This window comes from Pseudopipra pipra, chromosome 7 (assembly GCF_036250125.1).
Source record: "Pseudopipra pipra isolate bDixPip1 chromosome 7, bDixPip1.hap1, whole genome shotgun sequence".
Lineage (NCBI taxonomy): Eukaryota > Metazoa > Chordata > Aves > Passeriformes > Pipridae > Pseudopipra > Pseudopipra pipra.
In genome coordinates, this window is record NC_087555.1 from 20,851,405 (window position 1) to 20,874,788 (window position 23,384).

General features: G+C 38.4%; 1 protein-coding gene across 7 annotated transcripts in view; it reads right to left on the bottom strand.

Annotated features, from left to right (window-relative positions):
- The window catches only part of CSRNP3 (cysteine and serine rich nuclear protein 3), a 104,929-nt gene that overhangs the window by 42,311 nt on the left and 39,234 nt on the right, over positions 1 to 23,384 (bottom strand). Inside the window, exon 2 of one of the 7 annotated variants that reach the window (XM_064661000.1) lies at positions 20,761 to 20,851. The exons of 4 other annotated variants lie outside the window; for them this stretch is intronic. The gene's annotated coding sequence lies outside the window, so the exon portion shown is untranslated. Of the gene's footprint in view, positions 1 to 3,534; positions 3,618 to 5,048; positions 5,275 to 20,760; positions 20,852 to 23,384 lie in introns of those variants that run through there. 2 more of the 7 variants (XM_064660999.1, XM_064660995.1) reach the window with 2 other exon arrangements.

Sequence of the window (23,384 nt, forward strand, 5' to 3'; positions counted from 1 at the left end):
AGCATCATAGAATGAGATGTTTTTTTATGAAGGCAGATAAAATAAGCATATTCAATGAACTAAAACGTTTCTCTGTAAGTCAGTCGTCTTCTCAGAAATTTCAATAACTGAAAACCTCAAAGAGGATTTTTAAAGCACATATTCAATCACAGCCAATCTTTCCAACAATAACTTCAGATTTTTGGCCATCGAAAATTACCCAGAGGTCATTCACCTGTGCATGTGTACATGTGTATAATCAACACAGAGCCACACAAAGGCAGGGTGTATCGTGTTAACATGACAGACCACTTACTAGTAAGGCTGACCTAAAATTAGATTCCCAGCTGTGTTAAAATTGAATGTTGACTCCTTTCACTTCTTTTTTAATGCTAAAGGAAATCAGGCTGTAGTGACTTGGTATCATAATAAACACGTCTAAAAATCCCTTTCAGTTCACTTCATAATTCAAAGCTGAAAACTTCTCCAGAAGGCTGACAGAAGAGCTGCAGGTAAGTATATACCCATCCGATTCCCAAGGCCCTCTTGTCATTAAGACAGTGATGAATACAAATTGAGCAGCCAGCCCATTCCCATTGCATTGCCTGACTTGTAAGCACCTTATGACCATCCAACAACGCTTCAGCCAGGGGACTCTGCTGGAACAAAATTAATTATCTGCCCTACACTCTCCTGAAAAGCACTGCTGTGAAGGTACGGGGCTTATGCTTTCAACCTGAGGTGGTTCATATATTTTGATTTATCAAATCTCTAATCATTCTGCCTTTTCCAGGGGAGCTGAGATGAGAATGTTAATACTCTGCAATTTTCGCTTTTTCATTTCATTGTTAAAAGATGTCTGTTTATAAGTCAGAGTAGGTGAGGAGGGCATAATAGTAAACAAGTGAGCTACTTAATTGAAAGCTACAAGTTAAACCTTGAGCTACTCTGAAACTGAATGGTTCAATAAAGACTCAGGTACTGGAAGAGAGCAAAACAATGGCAGCCCTGCAAGGACTCCAAGTCCCCCCAGAGTCATGGGGTTTCCCTCCCACCCCCATAATAGAATACTTGAAAGACAAAAATGTTTGACTGAGAATAGCTGTCACAGATTCCTGTTGGAAGTAAGCAGTGCTATCATTTGTTGTCCACGCTAAAAACAATTAAACGCATTTTGTGGCTTTCAACATTTTTTTGTTTACCCTTTCACCTGCACATAAATAGCACTTACTAGTGATTGCTATCACTTAAGAAATACAAAAACATTTGCAATCCAGCTTCCTTTTTTAACATATTCATAATATATTAAGAACAGACTGCTCAATTATAACAAAGAACAGACTTTAAATCACCGAGAAGTTCATTATCAAACTCAGATCCTTATTCAGAAAAACCCAACCTCCTCCTGAAGCCATTGCAGTGTCAGCCTATTTCGTCTTCCCAGAAGGACCAGCTGCTCCTCTGGTGGGAGATGCCCACAGACACTGGAGGAGTCCCGACTCCCACTTTCAGGCAGCCCAAGGAGATGTTTTTGAAATGAAAGCCTCCTTGCCCCAGCTGTGATGCCCAGCAGGGAACTGTAGGGCCTGGAGCTGGCCTATCAGCCCTTCCACAGATCCTGTAGTCATGGGACAGCGCTTGTGGAGTCACCCCAGCAGCTCCTGCCCCCTCACACAGTGCACGGGCCTGGGACAGCTGCCCGAGGTACCAACACTGGAACCGCTGCCACAGCATGGACCCATCTACCCCTGTCTGCAGAACGGATGAAAAGTATGAATTATCTATACTGAGTCCCTTTTTTCCAGGTCAAAAAAAAACTACAAAAGAAAAATGAAGCAACAGCGATCAAAACTCACTGGTAGGACTTGGAATGATATCAGCATTTTAAGGATGTGATGGTATTTGGTGATGTTTTACTGAAGGAATGGCACATCTATAATCCAGATTTTCTCAGCATCATAACTGGTTCAGAGCAAGAACAAAGAGAGATACTGACAGACTACATGTAAATTTATCTTTCAGACAGCTTTACCAATCTTGCAATAGATTATACCTGCCTTGCTTCAGCCTGACCTTCCACCTGCTTGTTGAAAGGGAAAACAACTCTCAAATTCAAGCTTCAGTTACTACAAGTACCCTTTAGAGCAAGTAAGAGTTTTAAATGACACAATCATCTGTTGCTATTTCAGAGAAAATATTTAAGCTTTGGAATGAATTTCCAAACATTTGCCATTGTGTACTCTAAACCATGACTAACATGTCTTCAATTAATATTGAACTTAAACTTTAGTCAACTATTGCATCTGTCCACAGCAACAACTTTTTCAACAAATGCAAATTCCTCTTTCTAATAAACAAATGAGATAAAACATCTAACATATACAGTAAACACTGCACATTCTCAAACCAAAACACTACACACCAGACTTGAGGTCCTCAGATATAGAAGTAAATTAGTATAAATAACACGACACTTTGGTAATATGGGAGATCATAATCACGTCTCTGTCTCCAAAATGCCAGATACTTACAGAAACATTGGGTTCTATTTATGATCCTTAAAGGGGCTTAACAGCCACCATTCAAATTACAGCACAAAATGTTTACATAAACATACACCTCAGTTTGACTATAGATGGGGAAAAAAGTGTATCTCAAAATTACCATAACTTGGCAGCAGCACAAAACACCTTTTTGTTTCAGGATTTTTTCCTTAAACTTCCTTAAATAACTTAATACTGGCAATGCTTTAGAACATGAAATGCCTGATCCACAGGAAAAATGTCTGGTGTTTTGTTTTCTGTCTGCCTAAACGAACAAGACAGGTGTATTTCAAAGTTGTGATTCCATTTTAACAGTGGGAATGCTCTTCTGTTGGGATGTTCCTATTGTTATTTTAAAGCACACTGTTAATTTTATCTCTGTATGTACTTTAAGCACCTAACTGCCTCATAAATTGAAATTTAAAATCCACTTAATTAATTTTAAACAAATATAGTAATTATACGATAATTCCGTGACTATGTATTGTTATATTTTCTACATTTAAATTAGCCTAGAGTGACACATTCAGTGTATCTCATCCAATCTGATGGTGCAAACCGCAGTGTTACTGTGATTTTACCAGGGTTCCCTGTGAAACAAATGAATAGTTCCACCTTAGTATGATGAAAAAGCACTTTTACACATCCTTTCTGATCTATTGTCTAAAACACGAACAGGCCTGTTTTCTGAGACGCCAAGCTGTATCTGCTTTTTAACGCAGAATTACCTTTCACAGGAGAACTGTTTTAAAACAGGGATTGCAAAGCAATTTAAATTAGTTTTCAGTAATATTTACAACTATAAAATTATGCATAATGGATTCCTAATCCGAGACCGCGTGGGCTGCGCTGCCGCTGCCGAGGCAGAGCCAGACCCCGGGTCCCGCACGGGAGCCCCCGTCCCGCCCGCTCCCCGCGGAGGCGGGTCCGGACCGCCCGCGGGCTCCGCGATCGCTCCCCGCGCCCGCCGCGGGACAAAGCGGGGGCACCGCCGGCCCCGCGCCCCCCGTACCTGCCCCGGCCGCTGCCCCGCCGAGCGCCGGCACCGCCCCCTCATCTGCATGGCCCTGCCCCGCCCCCGCCGCGGGGCACGCCGGGCACAGCGCTCGGTGCGCGCCGGGCACGGGCGGCCGCGGCCCCCGCTCTCCTCGCCCCGGGCCCCGCCGGGTTCGCAGCCGCGGCCGAACCAGGGCCGGAGCTGCGGCCAGAGACGAGCGGCGCCGCCCGCGACCCCCACCCCGACCCGGGCGAGAGCCCGCCCGCCCACCGCGGCGGTTTCCAAGGAGACCCATTCCCCCCTCCCCCGGCTCTGCGGCCAGAGCCCGGGCTTCCTTTTCCCTTTTTCCTCCCTTCATTTCCAGGGGGCAGGGAGCTCGGGGGCGGCGAGGGTCGGGTTGTGCACGGCTCCTTTCAGCGGACACACAATAGCGAACCGGTACGAACACAACGCGAACGCATCTCTCCGCCCGCAGCCCCGGCAGCGCTGGGCCCTGCGCTCCCCGCAGGGACACGGCAGCGAAATCAACGCGGTGCCTGTAAGGAACATTTCCCCATTGAAATCATAAGTGCACATAAAAGAAGATTCTGTTCTCAACGTTGTGGGTTTTATTTCTGTATTTCCCCCAACTGCTTTTCAAGGGCTCCATCTCCTTTCTGCTGAAATACTCCCCCAAAATCAGCACATCTCTTTCTTTCAGGCATTGCCAACATATCTAATTCACGATCTCCAGTATTCAGAAAAAGGGAAAAAAAGCCCACAAACCAGTACTGTAAAGAGATTTCAAGATTAAAACTTTTACCTGGCTAATTTCTACGTGATGTGATACAACAGAAAAATTGCATGTCTATCCTCTGTAAGACAAACCTAGGCCACAGAAATCTCTGGGAACAGTTTTCAAAAAATAATTAATGTATAATTAACTAAGAACTACTATGAGAAATAAATACTTGCTTGAAAAATAACATGTATTGCATTAATATTAGAGTGAAATGCAGGCAGAGGGTTATAATGTATCACTCCTATGTGTATATAATTGCATTAAAAATAAGACAAAACACCACTTTCAAAATTACCCAAGAAGAATGTGTAGGAAAAAAAACATAAGTGCACTGTTAGATATGCTCTAATGTTACATTATTTTTAACCAAACACAGACGCTACAGATCTCCAACTGAGAAAGAATTAGTCTCAAATACATAGCAGAATAATAGATTGTTGTTACTAAATATTTTATGTTATTGGTAAATGATCCATCTAGCATAAATTTAATTTTACTTGCTACCCCATTTTTCATGCACAATTGAAGTTTGAATTGCATAGGAATAATGGTAGAAACATTTTTACAATGAGTTTGATCACAGAACTTACACAATTTATTTAGCCTGGTATCACATTGATGTGAATCCTTCCAATCCCACCTTACAAAATGCAAAAAAACCTGGCTTTAGTAATAATAAGGAAATAGCAAAACCCCCACTTATATTTAAAATACTGAAGTGTGTGAAGAATCTATAAAAAAAACTGACCTGTTCAAATTGTTGTTTTTCCAATCCATGCACTGTTTTTATTAATTAGGAACCAAACCAGATTGATCGTCATTTTATAACGTTTGACATATTCACTGTCTTCCTACTTCCAGCAGAATCTTCTTAAATCTCCCAGCACTGTGTTTTATTGCTGGTACCATATGCTTTATTGTTCAGCCACAAGAGCTTCGCTCTGCACAAAGACTCATTACCTACTGCTTGCTGAGCAGCTTCAGGCTCACTGAGGCTGCCTGTGTGATCACATGGGAGTTTTGTCTGAGAAAGCCAGGCATGCCACTGATTTCACCGGCTACAGATATTTTTATCAGCTGAGGTCTACTATGAGGAAGGAATAACAAATTCTAAGGCTTCTTTAGCTCATTAAGACAGCAGTTGTTATGGAAATCCCCTCAACTTTTTTTTTTCCCAATTGTTATTATTAACACTCCCACTTGTAACACTGGTCCAAGTAGAAATTCAAGAGATCTGTTAGAAGTAATTTTTTCTTATGGGGAGTGGCACAAACCATGCATTGTCTGCATCGCTCCGCACACGGTGCACACTGAAATTAATATTCTGGAGAGGTAATATTTTGCCAACACTTAATCTGCCAGTGTTTATCCCTTATGGAGAGGATGAGCTTCCGAATGAAAAATTGTACCTAAAAAGCAGCCCCTTGATTTGAATTTGTCTCATCAGTCAAGGGCATTATCCTGTAATCTTTGGTCGTAAAATGAGTTTTGCTGGCTTCAGTGAGCCTACTCAGGTGAATGAGAATTGGCCATTTGAGCGAGGATTAGTCTCAAATCCGAATGACAAATTATGTAATACAATGAAGTCTAATCTCTTCTTGGTAATAGTTGCTGATACTCAGGGCGGGTTTTTTTTTGTGTGCGCGTGTTTGATTGGTTGGGGTTTGTTGTTTATTTTTTAAAAAATATAAATTTGAATAACGTTTTATATTACTTAAAAACTTAATATTTACCTAAGCATTTCACATTAGAATAAGTGAATATCTACATTCAAATTACAAAAGCCTTTATAGAAAATGGTAAATATTATTGATCTTTTTTCACTGATGCATTATCAGTATGAGGGATCCAGGTTGGAATATTTGGAGATAGCTTAACTCCTTCTGCAGAGTGAATTTGCCAAATATTCTAATTTAAAGCTCTCAACAAACCATCTAGTGATGATAAATGAACATCTCTTCTCCACCCTGAAAACTGGTAGTGAACACGCAATTATCCATAATTTTAACACTGCAAAGATGCTGCTATTCTATAGTCAATTATCTCTAGAATAATTCATAGGATTTTGATAACATAAGATAGCAAAAAAACCTGTTTTCTCATTAACATTCCACAAATGAAATACCTCCTTATTCTATTTAAGATCTCTCTCATTACAATAAATGACAGCTCGTAGCTCATGGTTGGCGTTATTCTGGTCCTATGGAAGTGAGTGGAAGTTTTGCTACTGATCTGCATGGAAGAAGGGACAAGCATGACTAATACAGTTTCATTCGCCTTACCGTGTCATCATGCAAATCAATGACAAAACTCATTTCTTTATTGTTCTTGGCATCTTGCTCATCTTGTATTATTAAGGTTTTGTAACAGTTGATATGCAGTGTCTGTGATTACACTGAATTATACCAGATGGTTAGTAAAGGATTCAGAATTACCCACAACTAAATACAGTAATGAATATCTTCTAGACTCTCACATTCATGTTTTTTAATAAAAAATTCCTTTATCAAGAGTGACTGTATTTTTCAGTGCCACCATTTTCATCTACCCAACGACACGGACCGAGCAGATTGTTCGTGGCTGAGAACCTTCTACGTCTCTTAAGCAGAAAGCACTGCTGTGTATACATTAATGAGAAGAAACGAAAGCAGACTAGATGGGTTGCTAACGAACAGCTGGTTTAGCTAAAGCTATGCATTTTTTTTCCCCTGGCGATATCACTGATGATGTCACGATGCCAGTGCAGGAAGACATAAACAAAAGGCAGGCATTCTTGCTGCAGTAGCACTACGGGAAAAAATAAAAACCAAACCTCTGACAGATAGAAAGAACAAAAACTGGCAGAAAAATAGTACTACTGTCACATTTTTGTGGTTTGTTGTTATATACACTATGGAACAGTTCTGAAATCCAGGAAGGTGGTTAGAGGAAAACACATTCAAGGACATGATACAGTTAAACCAGTTAGCAGCAAAGTGTTGTTTCTGCAGGAGACAATAGCAGCAAGCAGTCTCCAAGGCAGCCTCAGTTAATCACTTCTTCAAGGTTGATGGGGGGAGGGAGGGAAGCTTCAATCCTCCATAGTGGAATTTGGAATTTCCTAATTCTAACTTGACATTTTTAGGTAACTGAATTATATTCCATCCCATACTCTCTTCTTACAGGATTACTGAATAGATGTCAGAGCAACATTGCTGAATTTCTGCTCAAACATACTATTGAGGAAGTGCCTTTTTGCCACCATGGAAGGCATTATAGATCACCCAAGAGCCAGAACTTAGACCTCTCTTGTCACTCCTTAGTAAGAAGAGCTCCAAATGAGACAATACTTTCCAGTACCCCTCTTGTAAGAGACAGGACTTCAAGAGAATCCAAATTCACCTTTCCTTGAAACAACAGTGGGTGTATGCAAATGCTTAGCAGTCTCTTCTACCCAAGGTCTCCCATGGGAGTCAAGGTAAGCAAGAGCTCTCTTTTCTCTAATGTAAGGAAACAGAATCAAGAATCTGCTGACCATCTGTAAATAAGGGTAAAATCCTGGTTTATTCTACTCTATGTGCATTTAAACTTGAGTACTTTTATAAAGGTTATATGCATTGAAATACAGATCTTGCACAGAATTTAAAAACAAACAAAAAAACCCCAAACGCCCACAACAACCCCAAACGAGCCATATATTGCAAATCAGACTAAGCCTACGATTTGAAATTCAAATAATTTCCACCTTATACAACTAAATTATTTTGTTAGGTATTGAACTTAATCTGCTGTTCAGTATCCTGTATCACAGTTGGATGAATCAGATATGAATCAAAACAATTACAGGAACAGACTGTTCAATTTCATTGAACAAAAAAGGGGCACCTTGCACTCAATACCTTGTTATTCTAAAGTTTGGAATCCTGTACCTTGCAATGAAATGCAAGAGCTCCTCCTTCTCCAAGTACACCAAAAATGCAATAACTTCCATAGCAGTTGAGTAAAAGAGGGTTTTGCTGAAACTCTTTTGCAGTCTAGTGCCAAAAAAGATCTGAAGTCTAGGATTTATAAAACGTGTTCAGTGGACCATGCATGCTCTACTCCAGCTCTTACAAACAGCATGGTTCACATGCATGGTTTGCAATTTATGAGCTACAGCAGCAGCTCTAAATGCCTCAGCACTGGCTTTCAGGTTTGGAAATAGATGATTAGTGGTCACTTCTTTGGTAAGATCTATAAACCTTACCCATGTCAAGTCCTCTAATTTGAATTCAAATTCAAATTGCAAACTTCCAGTGGAACTCTGCCATTACAGAAGTTCTAGAGAGTTAAAAATGCACACCTAAGAGAAAATAGTGTAATAATTAATCTGAAGTTACTATCAGTAATACTGGGGTAGGATAATCTTAAGTATAAATTCTACATATTTCTTTCCAGACCAAATATAACTTAATCAAATAAATTTCCACACCCTGGCCCCAAATGTCTTGCTTTCTCTAGATATATCACAGTCACAGCTAAACCATCTTCAAGTAGTGTCATGGTAACTCTTTGGTTCCAAATACTGGGGCCTGATGGATTTCTATAGCCTGCCAGGAAGAATGACACACTTTGGGTTCCTGAACTGTGCAAATATGAAAATCCTACTCATTCATAAATGGCATATTCAACAAAGAAATGCAACTATGTTTTGAAATCAGAGTCTAGTCAGTGAAATAAATGAAAATAGACAAAATTTATTTGAAAGGTAAGATGATATCTGCTTTCTCCATCCATCTGTTGATCTGCAACCTATAACTGAAGGGCAGGCCTGTGGGAAGCTGTTCTGATTTCTGCACCCTAGCAATCTCATCCCCAACTTCATGCAGTGACTCCTAGCTTGTCAATGTAGGGCTGCCAGTGCCACCCTTCACTCTTACTTCTGGCACCCTTACCCTGTCATGTCAGTTTGAAGGACGCCATGTACAGTTTGCTATTTTTCTGATTCTTAAAAAGTACCTGCTTGACCAGGGCCAAGTTCCTAAAAGCAGGCACAGAGTAACAGTAAATTCTCTTTACACATACTATGAGGTATAGAACAGCATACCCCTTCCTACTGAATTTTAGCAAAACAGCTCTTGAAAACAACCTCATTTTTAATGATACAGTCTTGCTACATCTTACATAACCTGCATTTTCCCAAGATAAAATTAACCCCTTCCAGGGTGATATCTCAAAGGAAAGCACTCTTCCTTTCAGAAAACAGCACTGAAAGGAACTATGCATTAGAAGAGCTACTGTATGCAAACAAAAATACCCCCTGTAGTAAACATACGGGGTTTCTTTCTCCTTTCACAACCTTTCTCAAAACTGATAGTTAACTACCAAAATCAAAGAAATATTAGCTTTGGCAGGCAAACTAGTGTACTGAGAGGTGTACAGCCAAGTGGCAAAAGAATCTCTTGACTACTGTTGCGTTAGATGATGTGAATAATCAAAGCAAATAATTAATAATCTAATGCTTCATACAGCCATCATTCAAAACGCCAGCAGAGCATGGTGTTTTTCAAATAAAACTAAGTAAGTTATATTTGAAAAAGCAAACTGGTCATTACCTTGTTTAAAAAACAAACACTTAGAAGGCAGATACTTGAAGAAAAGAGACTGCCTGTGCTGTCTTGTATGTGCTTCATAAGCCAGCTTTGCTCCAGCCAGTTTCCATGACACCTCAGACATTGCAATGTGATCCATGCAGATTAGTAACTCAGAACTATGCAAAACTATGCTTGGTGTGGTTAGAAATTGCAAGACATAAACAGAAGAAACAAAGGTGCCTTTTCGTTTATAATTAACTGACTCCTTACTCCATTCCCTTTTCTCTTGCTTGGTCACTAAGCACACCTTTTCCCAAAGCATTATTTTCCAGCTTATAAATTTCACTTGGCTGTTGACCAGCAAAAAGTTTAAAAATAAATAAAATTAAGAGATATTTGAAGCAAGCATGATAGCTAGTATTTTTTCTCTCCAACTACTTGGTTATTCTAGTCCTCCTTATACCACAGTAAACCAAAAAAGTTTACTGAGTCAGTGCGGTTGAAACAAGAAAAAAATCCAGTCAGAAGGAAGCAGACTGGACTTGTCATCAACAGAGCTTTATAAAGCACCACTGTTGCTAAACCAGCAACATTTGCCTCATTCCTTGTTTTCTCAACTTCCATAATAGAGCAGACAAGCTCTTTAGTTTTCATCTTCCACAGAAAGATGAATTTTTCATTGTTACAATTTTTACATTTGTTCCTGTCTACCATAAACACAAGTATATTAATTTGAGCAGAGGCAGATGTAAAAATATAACAGATACAGAGACAGAGTTAAGCAGTAACGTAAATTTTATAGCAGTTAGTTTATGAAGCATTCTGACTTAAAACACAAGACATTTTCAATGTACTATTTAGAATAAAAAACACAACACTGAATTACAGGTTATATGGTAACTTGTCACTGTTTCAAATAACATTTAAAGCCTAGAAACTGATTCTCCTTTAGTAATGTGTATTCAGCAGAACTTGAAAATAATTTTCATTTATTTTTTCATTTGTCTACTAGCATCACGGATAACATCAGCACAGCAATGGGAATTTTATTGCTTGTCCTGAGTCTTCTCTACCAGCAGAACACTACACATTTCCCCCCAATATGTTGCCTGACAGCAGCCTACATTAATAAAGTAAAAGTATTTTACAGGCAATTTCCCTTCTCATACCCTAAAAAACATGGTCATGATTTCACTTGCCTGTAAGTCAGCATTAAAGAAATTAAATGAAAAATATTTTCATATATTGTAGTATCCAAAATGATTTTCCTACCATGAATACGCATTTTCATAATATTAAAACCCAAACCACTGTACTTTTACAGCAAACTTCTTCCTATGTCACTGTAACATTCTAAAGCTTCAGAAAGTACATGAGCCAATGGTATGTGATTACAGCCCAGAAAGCCAACTGCATCAAAAGAGGAGTGGCCAGCATGTCAAGGGAGGTGATTCTGCCCCTCTACCATCATGAGAGCCCACCTGGAGTGCTCTAACTAGCTCTGGGGTCCTCAGCACAAGAGAAACATGGACCTGTTAGAGCAGGTCCCAAGGAGGGCCACAAAGATGATCAGAGGGCTGAAGCACCTCTCCTATGAAGACAAGCTGAGAGCCTGGAGAAGAGAAGACTTCATGAAGACCTTGTTGTGGCCTTCCAGTATTTAAAAGGGGCTTAGAAGAAGTGGAAACGAAATTTAGATTAGCCATTAGGAAGAAATTCTTTAGTCAGAGGGTAGTGAGGCACTGGAACAAGCTGCCCAGTGAAGTTGTGGAAGTAGTCAAGTTTAGGTTGGAAGGGGCTTTAAGCAACCTGGTCTAAATGGGTGACCATAGCAGGGGGCTTTGAATTGGATGATTTTTAACGTCCCTTCCAACCCAAGCCTTTCTATGATTCTACTCTATGAAGTAAGCCGCTCAAATTCAGAAATGTGCTTTCTAAGGAATGCTGATTGTCATTTCTTCCATTTAGGAAGAAGATGGATAGCAGTATTTAAATAACCACATTCATATTAGCAAATCAGTGGACAGCTCTAGGATGCACTAGTTTAAATCCATAACTTCATAATTTGATTGCACTGTTTTCAACTGGTGTTCAAAGACACCGTGTTTTCGATCTAACTTTCCAAGAATTTAAAGGGTTAAGTGTAGTAGTCACATGCCCTGAAACTGTGCAAGGATCAACATTTTTGCAACATGCTCAAGTCTGGAAGTTCTTTTATAGAAGCAGCTATTGAGTGACTGTTTTATCTAAAGTTCTACCTAAAAGGGATCAGAACTAAATGAAGACTTTTATTAGAGCATTTTTATAGCCCAAATATCTTTCAAGACTTCAGCACTTCAGAAACCATCAAGAATTTTTTTTTTTAATTAAACTGCTTGATACCTACCAGCTGCAGAACCTCATGTTTCAGTTAGTTTTGTTCACAATATTAAGTAGACACACTTATCATTCTGACAGCAGTACAATAGCCATGGGTTGAGGATGTCAGGCTATGGTCCCTAAAGACTGCAGCCTCCTGCATTGGTGCACTTGCAGGGGAGAAATTTTTTTTTTCCTTTTAAAATCATTATTCAACATATTTTCCAGTGAACAGCTTAAAAAAGTAAATTCGACTTTCAACGAGGATTACATTCAAATACTTTGAATAAGGCTCACGGATTTATGGCACAGGCAAAACTTGTAGGGATCGCTGATATCACCTGATACAAAGTTGCATCATTTGACAGTTTCCGGTGTTGCAGAAAAGAAGCAATTACCAACTCAGTGGGATTTTTGGCATCCCTGCAATGATTGTGATTTCTCAGCTACATTTGTCCCTTTGGCCTAGGATCTTAAAGCACTGAGGATAATATTGTTTCCATCACAATATTTTTCCTTTTAGGAACATGAGGACCATGTTTATTACTGCTTTATTGAGTTGAGATAATACTAGGCTTGTCAGATATTTAGAAAGAGTGTAGCCACTGTGTCTGTTCTGACCTTCCAGGTCACAGCAAAGGTGCAAGCTGACAGCACCAGCTGTCATTTGCAGTTAACAGACTTCTACCAGATCAACAGCTCTAAGCTCATAGGGGAACTCACCAGTTTTGTGACTGAAGAACAAGAAGTCAAGGTTCTTGGCCCTTTCTTTCCATCTTCCAGGGTGGGTGGATTTCAGTGACCCTACCACTAGTCTAGCTGCCTACCTGGAATTCTCTCCTGCCCCAAGTCCACTGTTGGTAGCACGTACATAATTCTCTGGATACAGGATTGTAAATGCAGACTTCAGCCATTTAAGATTTCAAGAAGTATCTGCCAGTGCCAACTGCTCTACTTTTTCAGAGCAAAAGACATTCTCACTGCCCTGGATGTCTTGGATTTAGAGACAGGAGTGACCCCATTTACATTCAGAAAACATATTCCATGTCATTTACAATGGCAATGAGTTCACAACTGCAGTGTGCATCCTGCAGTTTTCTTATTATCTCCAGTACTGTGAGAATTCCTGAAAAGCTGTCATATTTAGCTTGTTACATACTTATAACAGCAAATTGGTACATGCTCCATGCTGATCTTCTTCTTATTTTCTGTAGTTGCAAACAACTAAAAAATTACTTTAAGATCATAATCACACAGGAACAGACCCAGATCAACAAGTGCGAACCTTGTGACATTTAGTGTGTCAAGCAATGACACAGGCAAAGTTTGCAGAGAACAGCAGGATCTTGAAGTAGACAAGCTGAGATGAGTAGGAAACTCAAACCCTTTGAGGACATAAGAAAGGGGTCATAGACACAAAAGCCTGCCTACTTTTCTAACTGTAGAAGTTAATCTAATTAAAAAATGCTAATTTCCCCACAAACCTTGCCGATGCTTTAAATTATCATACCACAATAATGACAGCATTAACAGCCTTAAAAGCTATATATAACCTGATATATCACTTTAGAAGCTAAATATCTTAAATGTCAAGCAGGAAACAAAGATGGATGCAAAGACCTAGGGCTGCAGAGAGAACAAAGACCTACCACTTATCTTGTAACAATTATTTTTACATGGCAACTGAAAATTCTATACACATAATGACAAAGGTGAATTTTAAAAAAGATATTAAAAAACCAATGAAATAGATTTGCAGGAACTGCTCAAAAACATTAGAAACAGTATAGGAGTTAAAAATTTTTAAAGTTACCAATATTAATGAACCCTGGCAGGTAAGTGGAGAGGAAAGACCAAGATCTTGCCTCTATTTGAAGAGGCAAAGAAGGTACATTTATGACTGTAAAAATTGATGCTAATGGGGATACAAAGAGATGCATCAGCAGGTGAAAGTAACACCACTCTTAAAGCAGTGCTGAGATATACACAAGAACACAGCAAGAATGCATTTTTAAGGCCAGGATTTTGTGATATTGAGATGGAAAAGGCTAAAAGGTTTGCATAAGATTTTGCTTCACAGTTGATTTAAGTCAACCATCTTGGAGGACATAAACTGCTTACTGGAAAACAGTCTTACAGGAAAAATCTGAGGGGGATACATCCATTGTTAGCAGAGATATCATAAATAAACTTTTTTCCCCCCCTAGATTAACCAGAAAAAGTACAGATGGAAATGAAAAGGCCACTAAAAATATAGCTGTGTAGAAAGTTGTAAAATATGGAAGGAACAAAGTACCTTTTCAAAAATAAACTGAGTAGCAATTAGAAGAATAAAAGAACCAAGAGTGGGAAAAAAGCACAGGCAAGCCAACATTTCAGAAGATGAAATATGGTAAACTCTTGAAGATGGGTTGTGGAAGATGAGACCAAATCTTTATTTTGAGATCTAGGAAATATATTTGTATCTAATGTATACATGCTGAAAATAAGGCACATGGGTCCTAAAGTATCTGAATGACAGAGAAAAATCAATTGAATGAGAATACCAGAAACATCACACTTTGACACAGACTGCCAATTTATGCTAGAAATATAATTCTATCCATTAAAAAGAAAAATAAAAAGGATTTCCCCTTGGATCCTAACCCTCCAGCAAACTCAGAAGCAAAATTCACCAAGTGTAACGTGCACTAAGCAAAAAGTGGAATATTGAAAGGTATCACTTTGTTATACAAAATCAGAGAATTTGCTGAAAATACATCAAGGACCTTGGACTACTATCAGTGGGATGGGGAATGCCAAAATCCAAAATACAAGACAGGCTGACAGCTGAGTCAAATATAGCCTGAACCAGAACTGAAAATTCCTGCCTGTCCACACATCCAGTGTTTCATTCCATCTAAGCAAACAAACAAGGTGACTCTGCTAAGGATATCCAACACTATGGTCTCTATTCAACACTCAGTCATCAGTCAAAAGCCAGATCTTCAGAAAACAAACCCAAGTGTTCAGAGGCCCACATATTAAATGTCAAATAAAATGCAGAGGAATTTTTTACTAGACAGTGGGTAACCACTGAGGACTCTCAAGCCATAGCCTGACTGCATACAATTCACCACTAGGAATAAAAACTAGCAACTAATAGCAAGCCAAGCACTTATTAATTGCTATACTACTGTTATTTCCACTATACGGATGTTATTAATACTTTAATGGTTATACTGCAGGGCTTTTCTCTGGATTGTAAGAACCCACCAAACTGCTAGCATGGGACTGACAGCACAGACACGGAAGTTTGCATAATCAATTAGATCCCAAAATCCACTTTTTATGAGTAATTCTGTGAGACTTTGAGCAGCTTAACTTTTCCATACCTAGCATTTCCATATGAAAACATAAAATATAAAAAAATCAAATATCTTATTGTTACTTATCCCACAATTGTGCTTTTAATGGTTAAAATGTACGCTTCAAGATCACCAGTTAGAGAGAACCTGTTTCATTAAACAAGCCAAACAATAAGAGGAAGAAAATCAATTCAGAGTTACTTTGCACTTCCATCAATAACAAAGGGGGGGGGAGATGTAAGAAAGGACAATTATAGTGGCAGGTCTGAAAATTTAAGCCTGATATGAACTTTACAATTCTATTTCTAAGTAATATCAATAAGTGGATGGGAAAGTACTGTTTCTTCTGATCAGGGTGATATGCTGTCACTTGAATTTAAAATACAAAACAATTCTTCAGATAGGAAAATTTTAAAACATCTAACATTATTTTAATACACACAAAGCAGTTAAAAGCCATTTATTTCTCCTCTCAAAGATAATCCCTACTAATTGCTCTAGTTGTGGAAATACATTTTTGTGGGAAAGGATAATGAAGACTACTTGTTGAATTGCTCATGTCATTATTTCACTGCAGAATCCAAATACTATAGCCAGACTCATTCCCAGCATGCTGAGTATCAGCCTACAGAAAAGGACCCATGCATAAGCCACTCTGACCTTTCTTGCTAGTTTCTTCTGACCTTTCTGACCTCATTAGGCTGCTATAAAGAAAATAAAGGAGCTGTTGGGTACTCTTGACGGATTAGAAATAACAAGAATGTGTCTAGGACTTACTTAAGTACTAAACCAGGCCTCTGAATCATAATGCTTTTCAATCAATCAAAAGTATAATAGGGATGATGATTAAAAAATAGAGGTAGGGAGAAATGGATTCTTAAAATATTAAGCGTGAATAGTATGCGTTTTGGAAATAGTTCATTAGCATCCTTAACTATTTATTCTGCTGCAGTTTTAAATGATTGAATTTTTAAGGCCCCACTTGAGTGAGAACAGATATTAAAAAACAATGGTCCCAGCAGAGTTATTCTCATTAAGCATGAATCTAACTTAAGCACGGTGCTGGAAGAGGGCTTTGGTCTCTTCTGGTCAGATTTATTTAATGAATTCTTCAAATTCCCAATGGAAGGAAACTCTAGAGACTAAAATGCAATCTTGAACTCCCTGTGTCACATTTCAAACATGACACATCATATTATCAACAAAATCTGTATCTTTACAGACAAAAGGGTAGAAATACTATGAAAGTGTTTATTCTTTACATACACACGTTCTCCAGTGGAATTACTTGGGATTTTTAAACTGTCTCCTAGTCCTGAAATGGAAACATCACGCATATTTATACCTTACATCATAAGAAGTACAAGACTTACAAATTAATTTTGCTCTCTAGATATTGGGGTTTGCCATCTCCAGTAAATATTTATTTATTTATAACTAATACTGGCATCTTAGCAAAACTCTCAGAAAGGAAAGCACAGGCCACAACTTACCAGCTCCAAGTACTACAAGATAAATTACAGCAGCTGTTCTCTCAGTTGCAACATGAGACACATGCCTTTCTTTTTATTCTGTATTTCTAATTTCTAGGGAGAGAAGTGCTATAAGGGAATTTACAGTCACAGAAATCTTCTAAGTTCCCATATATTGTGATTTCTGATTAAAAGCTCTTGTACTTAACCACTGGAAAATATTTATGGGAAGAGAAGAATTTTTCTTCATATGATAAACTACTACTAAAAGAAGACACTAGTAGATAGGCTGACCTCAGCCAAAGGGTTCAGGCTGTATTATGCTATGCATTAAAATGCAGACACCGTCACATAAAATTAAATTATGTCCTTTTTAAAAGTAAGACTATGCCATCATTTGTTCCTGAAATACCCTCTGTTCAGCTGTCCGGCAGTTTTATAGATCCTGACATGGGAAAACTGTTGCAGTTGTGATAGTGGGGATTGTCCCTTTCAGAAATTTATAGTCATTGGTAAATCTCTGCATGTCCCACATCTCCCCCTGCACTGAGTGCACAAGCAGCCCCAAGCCAGCAGGAGGGAGGAGGACGCACACACTGCATTTGTGCAGGAGTTCTTATCAGGCTTTATCCCCACCAGCTAAAATGTCTTAAAGCAGCACTGGATCCAGATACTCTCACACTGCACATAGAGCTAAGTTAAATGACACAGTGGTCAAAAAACAACTTAATAGTGTTTCTAGCACAGATTTCACAGTTGCTGTATCTGTTCTAGCACAATTGGATTATTGACTTATGCTGCCTCTCTGCTCCCCCCTTTTAAGACAGTGGATTAAGATTTGAACATGTAAATTTTTCATCCTCATCTCTATTCAGACTTTGTGAATGCAGAAACATTTCAAGACTTGTAGAAGTGTTTTGGTTTGGTTTTTGTTTGGGAGTTTGTTTGTTTTGTTGTGGTGGGTTTTTTTTTCCCTTTGTTGTTAGCCAGATGTTATGGTGTGAAGATAAATGGTGGACAAGGATCTTGTGTTTGGATATTTAAAATTAAAACAAAAAAAATCAAAGCAGAATTGTTATGAGCTGGTAATTCCTCTCTCTTATGTATGATAGGGGCAAAAATCAAAATTGTCATCTTACAGCTATGCAGACATTTCTATCATCTGTCTGTCTGTAACAAAGAGAAATTCAAAGATCCCACCTATTTGAGGTTAAATTACTAATTTTCCCAGCTTGTCCTTGTTTTGGAATTTGCTTATTCCTATGAATTAACTACAACAGGTAACCTGCCATTTAAAGAGCACATAGAACAAAATTCACAAAACAAAAGGGCAAGGGAGAAAAAAAAAATCAAAACAATAGGTAATGGTTCTTTTATCATATTATTTATTTATGCTATTATCTCATGTATTAGATAGGTTACTTATGTTATTTATAAATAAAGCCTGGAAAAGGAAACCCGTTTCAACTCATCTCTTATGCAGACCAGAAACTGAACACCAAGTACCGGAGGGAGAAGCAGGGATGGGGTGGGAACTCCTATCCTTCCTCCACATCTCAAATCAGAACAGTATGACAAAAGCTTGGTTTCACACTGCAGGATTACAATAGCAGATATAAGAAGGAGTTAGTAGTAGGCAGTAAATGTCTGTCAGTGACTGATGATGACGCAGAATTTTAGGTACAACTGTATCAACAAGGTTTGCAAGATCACTAACATTTAGGCATCTAAGAAATTGATTCCAAAATCTGGCGCATATTTTCATGCTTACTGAAATAAATGAAGCATTTTGATCACTAAAAAAGTAATATTTAAACAAGTCTAAGATTCTTATTAAATCCCCATAGTAAGTCAAGAATCACATCCTCTCCTCTTATATGTGTTACTGTAAGAAAAAAACCTACCTGAAATGTTACACACGCAGCATCATCATGTAGGTACCATGCCTTACTTCCAAAAATTTTTCTTCAGTAATGACTGTATGATTAACTTATGTTGCAAGACTTATTTATATAATTCAAAACCAGCTGACATTATTATTACACTGCAACACAAATATAACATGCTTCTGAAGAGTTTCCCAAAATTTTGCATATATATATGCTACCTGTCCAGAGAAGGGCAAAAATTAACAGTACACTATTCAGCTTGCTGTAATGTAATTTACTTCCTACTTGCAGATTTCCCACAACCCTCCTCTCTTATGCAGTCACTAAAGGAATATTGGTCTATTACCTTTCTAAATCACATTTTTAATTGCACCCAGCAGTGGACAAATGGTTAACACTAAGAATCATTTGGAAATTTCTTCTGCAGCATTTACCAATCTAAATTAATGGAGCGCCTCTTAAGTCAGCAGTACCATTTTCTCATTTGAGTTTTTTTTTCAGTAGGGTTCCACCTTACTGTATGCTAAGCACACAAATAAGAGAAACATAACTCACATCACTTGAGTACAGCAAAAGAAAAATATTTCCATACTGAAAGTGTTCTTTCTTAAATGAATATTATGTGAAAATTCCAATGTATTCATCTTTACTTATATACTAAAAATGAGGAAAGTTGGGCCAAGTGAGCCTTCATTAAGTGGCTTTTGTACTCTTCACTGTAGAAACTTATCAGATAATCAAAATCAGACACAACACAATATATGGCTTAAGCTACTGAAAGAGAATCAACTACCTTCAGTAATGTGTGATAAGGATAATCCAGGTAAGGTAAAAAAGAAATAATATAAAAAGTTCATTTGAGTCAGGCTATAAAGACATTCACCAAGGTAAATCAGAAAAGGAGATCAGTAACTCCATAGTCATGGACTACTGGTCTACGTGGGCATGTCCACAAGATGCTGTACATAATCTGCACACCACTACACTCAGATCCCCAAAAAACCAGCCAGGTTTAGTGTCTGCATTAATATGATGGCTAACCCATAAATCAAATAGACCCTTCAGAATAAGGGTTACCTACACTTGTGCTTTCTGATCTTCCCTTCATCAGTACATGTAACATTTAAAAATCACATTCTAATAACAAACAAGTAAAAGGTAACAATTATACATGTTTTCCACTATCTGAGTAAAGCTTTCATGAAATTATGAACAGGTTATGCAAGAGAAGATGCTATCATCATTTTCTTGCTATTTATCAAGCACTTTAAATTACATTGTGACATCATTAAAATATTATACTAATTACACAGAATTCTCTGAACACATTTACTATTTGACATCTGTTGACCAGCTCTTTGTGGCTAAATCATATCCCTTACTTCCAGTCTTTGGAAAAAGTAGATCACATCATGATGTGACAAATTACAAAAGAAGCCTTGAAAGCACCTCTTCAGATTAAGCTGGTGTTTCTTTTTTCAAAACATTAAAGAGCTGATACTTTTGCAAGCAAGTGACAAAAGATGCAAATATGCAATAATTAACTTATTTACAAACATGGGCAACAAGTTAGGAACATTTTACCTGTCTGCATCTAATTACACTGGAAGTTGCTGATGTATACTAATCCAATAGCTTTCAGCATGAATTTTAAACACAAAGTTGCAGCTGGAAACCTGATTTTTCTTTTACTAATGTTGTTCCAAAATCGCTAATCAAAATCTCTGCAGAGACGTAAAATATAACATCGTGTTTTGTATCGTCAGATGGTACAGAAATGAAATTGGGCCTGTATAATTGTATAGATATATGCATGTGAATAACTGCTACTGTACTACTGACCTTGTGATCTCAAAGAACGCCAGTTTCTCTCAGGAGATTTTTACATCTCTGAAATCATGTTTTCAGTCTGTAGACATTTCCTTAATCTGTCCTTAAAAAAATGAAATTCATGTCTCATTACTGTTAAAATGATAGCAGTAAACTTTCAGAATTTCTATCAAAGTATTGGTGATGCCATATGCAAACTCACAGAATAAACAGAAAATTCAGTTTGTTTGCAATGAAACCAGGTACCATATTAGGGTGAAAAAATTCAGCAGAACATGTGAGTCACACGTATGAGTAAGCCACAGGAGTTACATTACCAAAATATTTAATTGTCACAAACCATTATTTACTGACTTATGAAATAATATGTATTTCAGAAGAGCAGACCTCACTTTTTAGAAAATTATATATATATGTGTGTTTATATCTATCTCTCTATATAAAATAAATGATCATAAACCTTTAAGCACATAGCCAGTATGCACATTTGGTTTCTGGTGCACATGAGTTACTTCTGCTCTGACACAACAGGGAGTCTGAAAACCTTCCTGTATTTCACTGAACAGAACAAAATTCATTAATTGCAAGGACAATTAAACATTAATCCTGCTTACCATGGCAGGTGACAGACTTGCCATCTGTTGAAGTCCTTAAAGCAAGGTTGGATATCTTTGGTAAAAGACATTTTTGGATATAGGGGTTTTTTTTGGGGGGGGGGTGGGGTAAAGGAAAACCAAAACAAAAAACTAACATTTGATCCATACTGCAAACTCATGGCTATGGCATAGAGAGAAGGCACTGGTGACACAAGCCAGCAACAGTCCTGGCTTTGCCATTTCAGATGCCTGTTTGTGTCTGCCACATTTAACCCCAGCCAAGCCCCACGCAGCCACTCGCTCTCTCCCCCACCAGCGGCACTGGGGAGAGGATCCAAGGGTAAAACCAAGAAAACTTGTGGGTTGAGATAAAGACAGTTTAATAGGGAAAACAAAAGCCACGCATGCAAGCAAAGCAAAACAAGGAATTAATTCACTGCTTCCTACGGCAGGCAGGCGTTCAGCCATCTCCAGGTGAGCAGGGTCCCATCATGGGTAACGGTGACTTGGGAAGACAAACACATCACTCCAAACATCCCCTCCCTTCCTCATTCTTCCCCCCAGCATTATATACTGAGCATGATGTCATATGGTCTGGAATATCCCTATGGTCAGCTGGGGTCATTGTCCCACTTGTGTCTGCTCCCAGTTTCCCATACATCCCCCACTTCCTTGCCAGCATGGCAGTACGGAAAGAAGAAAAGGCCTTGGCTCTGCTCAGCAATAACAACATCATCTCTGTATTATCAACCCTGTGTTCAGCCCAAATCTACAACACAGTCCCATACCAGCCATGTGAAGAAAATTAACTCCAGCCCAGCAAACACCAGCATAGTGTCTCTTTCCATTCTGGCCCCAAATACTTCAGATCCTGCTTTAAAATGATGTAAAAATCTTAGCTTGGTCGGTCTTAGCTTTTGGTCCTCCAGTTACACCCCTGGTGATTTTCACACCCTCCTTCAGCCCAGGCCACGACTCTCCTGGGTTACCACTCCTACATCCTACACATTGTCTTCGCTATGATCTTGAGCATCAGAGCTGCAACACTGGCTATTGTGCTATTCTCTGTTCAAGGGATACATCAGATTTTTTAGGATCGATATGATTTGGGAAGATTTTGATTGTGAATACAGGAAGTATAGGTGATAATCAAATTCTGCATCATAAAAGCAAACTAGATCAAATCCAAAAGCAACTAGTACTTCCTGGTTTACACCATTAATATTTCTTGCCAGTACTACTGCTGCTGTTTGCATGTATCAGAGCGTAGGCAGATGGACACAGAGCACACAATTCGAGCTTTCTGAAGCAAGAAAAAAGGTAACAAAACATGTCTTCATTTTTGAGGTATGCAAACAAATGAGTTTTTAGCTAATCTAATAACATATGACTGAAGTGATGGAGCATAGCATGCCGTGCAGTATAGATGAAAATGAGTGCAAAAAAAAGGCTACAAGAGATGCGTGGGCACAGGGGAGAAAGTGGGAAATATAGGAGAAATTTGGAGGTGGTTCCATTACCAGCTGCAGGGTGCTTATGATCCAAATGTCATGAGAGACTCATGGCTACAAGAAGATTTCAGTAATTAGCAGATGGTCCATAAATTTATGACAAAAAATATATTTGGTCTCAAAAAAGTCTATATTGTAGCATTTCTCTGTCCTTAATTTGTGTGAAACTAAAGATTCCTTCACCTACAAAGCACAATAAACAATTCAAAACAGAACAGTGTATTTATACAAAGACCATCACATTCACCCAAATTTAAAAAAAAATAATAAAAATTAAAGTAAATCATTTCTCCATTTTGTTTTAACAAAATTTTCTAAAAATCCAAGCCTGGCTCATCTGCAAGTCAAAGTTCCAGACATATCACGACATTTAATGACTTTCCTAGGCACGTGCTCTGACCCAATTCCTACCATTCTGTGTTAATCTCACAGTGAGAAATGTATATTTAAAATGTGAACTTAAGCTTTATCTGAAATGTCACACTTTGTCCTCTCTCCTGGCTGCTCTTTTGTCTGTCTGCAGAATATT